A 5800-nucleotide genomic window follows, 5' to 3' on the forward strand; every position below is an offset into this window, starting at 1 on the left:
GGAGGAAGATGTCAATGCCTTATTCCTTGGCAGTGTTACCAGCAATGGAGAGCCGTGGATGGTAAACATAATCATAAACAACAAAAGCGTGTCATTCAAAATAGACACAGGAGCTGATGTCACAGTATTGCCACTTCAGGTGTTCAAAGAAATCTTCAGAGACAGTTGCCCACCCACTCTTCAAAAACCAACCAAGCCTCTGTTTGGACCTGGAAGAAAGCCGTTGGAAGTCCTGGGGTTCACAGAGATGAGACTAAGGAAATGAGCTAAAGAAGCAAGAGAGGATGTGTACATCCTGAAACACCTGCACACAGCATTGCTGGGGAGACCTGCTATTCACAAGTTGGAGTTAGTTACTCGAATAGACACTCTCAGCATCGAAACACTAAAAGTCAGCTACCCAAAGCTGTGCAGCGGTCTTGGTGAAGTGAAGCAGCCATACAACATCAAGTTAAGGCCAGATGCTCAGCCCTTCTCATTAAAGACACCTCGGAGAGTTCCATTGCCGCTCATGGACAAAGTGAAGCAGGAACTGTCCCGCATGGAAGACTTAGGTGTGATAACCAAAATAGAGGAGCCAACAGACTGGTGTTCTGGCATGGTGGTGGTACCCAAAAAGAAAACAGACAAGGTGCGTATTTGTGTTGATCTCACACACCTCAACCTTTCTGTGTGTCGAGAAAAATACATCCTGCCATCAGTGGAAGAGACACTAGGCAAATTGGCTGGAGCCAGGATTTTCAGCAAATTGGATGCTAATATGGGATTTTGGCAAATTCCCCTTACAGAAGAGTCAGCCAAATACACCACCTTTATTACACCTTTTGGCCGTTACTATTTTAGGCAGCTACCTTTTGGCATTGCTTCTGCTCATGAACATTTCCAGAACAGAATGTCAGAAGTCATAAACAGTCTGGAAGGTGTGGTTTGCCACATGGATGATGTGTTGGTTTGGGGCAGAACACAGGAAGAACATGACACTCACCTACATGTTGTGCTTAAAAGGCTGCAGGAGGCAGGCATTTCACTGAATGTGGAAAAATGTGAGCTGTCAAAGCAGGAAGTGATCTTCTTAGGACATGTCATCTCAGCCAATGGCATTAGTCCTGATCCAAGCAAGACAGAAGCGGTGAAAAAAATGAGAGAACCAACAAATGTTTCTGAACTGAGGAGTTTTCTTGGAACAGTTAATCAGCTTGGAAAATTCATCCCTCAGCTGGCAGAAAGAGACAAACCCCTGAGAGATCTTCTTTCTAAAAAGAAGCACTGGGTGTGGGGGATTGACCAGGCTCAAGCATTTCAAGGTTTAAAAGACTCTTTGGCTTCACCTCCAGTGTTGGCCATGTATGATCCAAATCGGGACAGTAAAGTCTCAGCAGATGCATCGTCGTATGGACTAGGGAGCGTCCTACTCCAAAAATGGGGCAGCGATTGGCGTCCTGTGGCTTATATCTCACGCTCTCTCACGCCAACAGAGCAGAGATACGCACAAATAGAAAAAGAAGCCTTAGCACTCACTTGGGCTTGTGATAGGTTCAGAAACTTCCTCATAGGCAAGCACTTCCAGATGGAGACTGACCACAAACCTCTCCTGAGTTTGTTAGGGTCCCAGCAACTGGATGCCCTTCCTCCACGCATTCAACGGTTTAAAATGCGCCTTATGCGTTATTCCTACTCCAGGAAAGAGCTTGTGGACGGCAGACATGCTATCACGTGCTCCCCTGTTGAATAATGAAACACCGGATGACAAGGAGTTGCTGGAGGACACAAACATATATGTGGACAGGATAATGGAGAACTTACCAGCAAGCACCTTCTATTTGGATCACCTGAAACAAGAGCTGCAACAGGACAGTGTGTGTGCATGTGTGATGCAACTCTGTGAGCAAGGATGGCCGACTCACTACAACGGTGAACCAGCAATCAGACCCTACTGGGCGGAACGAGCGTCACTCTCAGTACATGATGGACTGCTGCTTGAGGGTGACAGGCTTGTTATCCCTTCTTCACTGAGACATGGGGTGCTCACAACACTGCATGAAGGTCACCAAAGAGTCGTGAAATGCAGGGAACGTGCACGGCAGTCGGTGTGGTGGCCTGGATTAAGCCAGCAGATAAATGAGTCAGTTCTCTACTGCCGGATCTGCAGTAAAGAGAGGCATAATCCTGCAGAACCGTTGTTGCCAACCCAGTACCCAGGAAGACCGTGGCAAAAACTGGGAGCAGATTTGTTTATGCTGGGAGCTAAAACTTACCTGCTAGTAGTGGATTATGCATCCAGATTTGTGGAAATTGCTTTGCTTTCAACCACAAAGTCTGCAAACGTGATTCACCATTTGAAATCTATATTTGTACGCCACGGCATTCCACAGCAGCTGGTGACGGACAACGGGCCTCAATTCTCTGGAGCTGTTTTTGCAGAGTTTGCACAATCGTATGGATTCCATCACATCACCAGCAGTCCCAAACATCATCAGAGTAATGGTGAGGCTGAGAGAGCAGTCAAGACCATAAAAGAACTCCTGAAGAAAGCTGCTGATCCCTATCTTGCACTGCTCGCATACAGAGCTACTCCACTCCAGAACGGATACAGCCCTGCTCAGCTTCTCATGGGGAGGAGGCTTCGCACCACAGTGCCGATATTTCCAGCTATTCTAAAACCTGCTCTTCCCGACATGGAGGCTGTTTCTCAAAAGGAGAACAAGAACAGGATGAAAGATGCACAGATGTTTAATCAGTGCCATCGAGCACGGAACCTTCACCAACTTGTTCCAGGACAAGAAGTGTGGATACCAGATTTAGGATCAAGTGGAGCTGTGGTGAGCAGACACACAACCCCTCGCTCATACATGGTTGAAGGACCTCATGGGACAGTAAGGAGAAATCAACGTCACCTTGTTGCCATGAAGACTTTACCCGAACAGAGCCAGAGCGACACAGAGCAACTGGTTTCAGGTTGTGCTCCAGAACAACAACCACCAGAGTTGCTGATCCAGAACTCATCTGAACTGACATCTACCCCCAGAACCAGGTCTGGGAGAGCTGTTATAAAACCAACCAGACTGGACTTATAGATTGTTTGAATATGAAACATTTTCAGGGATGTTGGAGAAAAAGAATGTTTTGTAGTTGTGTTTTTTTTTTAATAACTACTTTCTATAGAAACACTCTTCAACCTTAATGCAGAGTTCCTTGTGAGGGTTGTTAAACAATGATAGTCTAATGATTGTTTGTTCTATTTCAAAAAGGGGAGATGTGGTGTTATGCCATTGGTTAAACATAATTCTGTTAAAGAACTACAGGGTCGCATTGTTATGACGTCACAGCGGTGTGGGGGGCAGCGGGAAGTGTGGCTAGACCGAGACACACATGTGGAAGGCTGTCTAACGAATGTTCGAATAAAGCGCCCTAACAAGCAAACAGTTGGACCCTTATTTGCTTCCCTCAGTTAAAATAACTGAATTAAATTTAATTTAATTTTTTATCTTCTTATTTTTTTTTGGGGGGCAAATCTGTTGTTGACTTTCTGACTTACTGTTGACTTATTATTGATATATTAATATTATTTATTACTATTGACTTACATTTGATTTTATTATTATTATTATTTACTATTAATCCATTATTATTATTATTGAATTGTTACATATGCATGTTGTCATTATGTATTGTTATTTACTTACCATTGAATTATTGTAGGGCTTTTCTAAATCATTTAAATTACACGTCAAAAAGGTCTAAAACTTCTACATGATGAAAAATTATTTTTAAAAATTCTCTGTAATAATTTTTTTCTTTATTAGAAGTCCAAAAAACATATGATGTATATATATATATATATATATATATATACAGGGCCGGCCCTGGTCTTCTGGGGGCCCTAAGCGAAATTTTATTTGTGGGCCCTCTAACTGATCTGCAGCACCAACAAAGCGCAACTGTTGTTGTAATATAAATGAGATATCTCTATTAATACATTTGTGAATTATTGTTGCTGCCGAAGAATTGAATACAGTAAATTGCCTGCATGTTGGATGCACATTTAGTGGTGCACAACAAATTTTAAATGCAAAGAAATAAATATGAATGACAAATGCATATAGATATATATATTTTTAATGTAACATTAGGCACTCAACAAATGACATTCACAAAACTCCAACTTATTTAAAACAGCAACTTAATAGAAAATCAAATAACAATAAAACAATCCAACATAAAGAACACAACAGCTCAATGAGGGGGATTTTGGAAAGTCAGAGTCTTTCTCAGTCTGAAAAGGACCTCAAGTTTGTCAATTACAAAAGGGGTTTCTTCAGACATACCTTTGGTTTGTCTGAAGATGAATAACCCCTCTTGTTAAAATAAAATATGTCCAACACAAGAGGCCCTCAGCTCTCATCTGTTTGCCTAGCTGTTGGACAGGACAAGTTAAAAAAAAAAAAAAAAAAAAAAAATGAAAAGGACCTCTTTGCACCAAATCCATTCTTACTGGATCAGAGAGTGTGGTTGGCCATTCAGCTGGACCAATTGGATTGGAGGAAGGTGGAATTTTGGATCCAGTCTGCTCCTCTTCCATACACGCCTCTCTTGGAGCCTCTGGAACATGAGATACAGAACTTCAATAAAAGCAAACAGTGAAAAGTAAAACAGTCAAATGTTTGCCTTTCAACAGTAGAAGTGGTGACAGCAGTTTCTTCTGCAGCTAAAAAACAAGAAATATTATTATAGAATAATCACTAATAAAGCCAATAAAAAGCCAGTTTTTCACAATTTCATGATCTTTTTATACATTTATGAGAGATTTATTGTTTGATTATTTGCATGAGGTGATATTTATTAATTTAATTATGAAGAACTTGGGACTCCATTCTCTTCAGCTGCTGTTTATGAAAAAAGGGGTTATGCAGACACTGTTTTTCAAATTACTTTACATGCTATAAAATTACCTGAGATTACATCCTTAGTGATGACAAGAACATCTTGGGATGTGGACGCTGCACCTCCTCCAATACGTTATGAGAGCAGAAGAAACTGTTGGCTGAACATGAACATCCTCATTATGTAAAATCAAAACTGTAAAATACAAATAAGAAAAAAATGTACCCATTTATAAATAATAAATGTGAACACTAATTTGAGTATAAATGGAAATATAAGCATTTATACACGTCCTTATCTATTATTTTACGTTCATGATTTTAAAATAAGTACATTTATTTTGTTTATCATTTATAAATGAGAACATTTATTTCCTATTTGTATTTGGCAGTTTTGATTCTCCATATTCCATGCCAATGCAAGATTTAAAAGACACATTCAATGTTGAAAAAGTCAGACTACCTGACCTGCTATAATAAACAGCAGTTTTTTAATGACATAAACCGGAAAATGTAGAACGCACTATATGTGTTAGCAAAACAATTAAACAATACGATTATAACATGAGTAAAACATTTTTCAGCCACCATACCATAATCATTATTTACTTTTCTCTGCTATTAGACGTTTTGGAAGGTCATGTCCGACCTCATGATCTTGGAAACTTGGATATCAGAATTATTTTCGAGTTTTCCATTGGAAATGACGACAAACGGGATTGTTTATGCAATCTTCACCTCGGATCGATTAGTATTTATTTGACGTAAATTGCGCAGCTGCACCGAAATGCTGGATAATGTATAAATACGGCTCCAACATCCTCCAAACTTACCTTATGATTGATGTTAAAGTTCTTCATCTTTTTTCAGCTCCTAATGATGGATAAAATCTCTTTGGCATGAAGTTCTCTTGTCGTTTT

The sequence above is a fragment of the Oryzias latipes genome, chromosome 1 (genome assembly GCF_002234675.1).
Source record: "Oryzias latipes chromosome 1, ASM223467v1".
Classification (NCBI taxonomy): Eukaryota; Metazoa; Chordata; class Actinopteri; order Beloniformes; family Adrianichthyidae; genus Oryzias; species Oryzias latipes.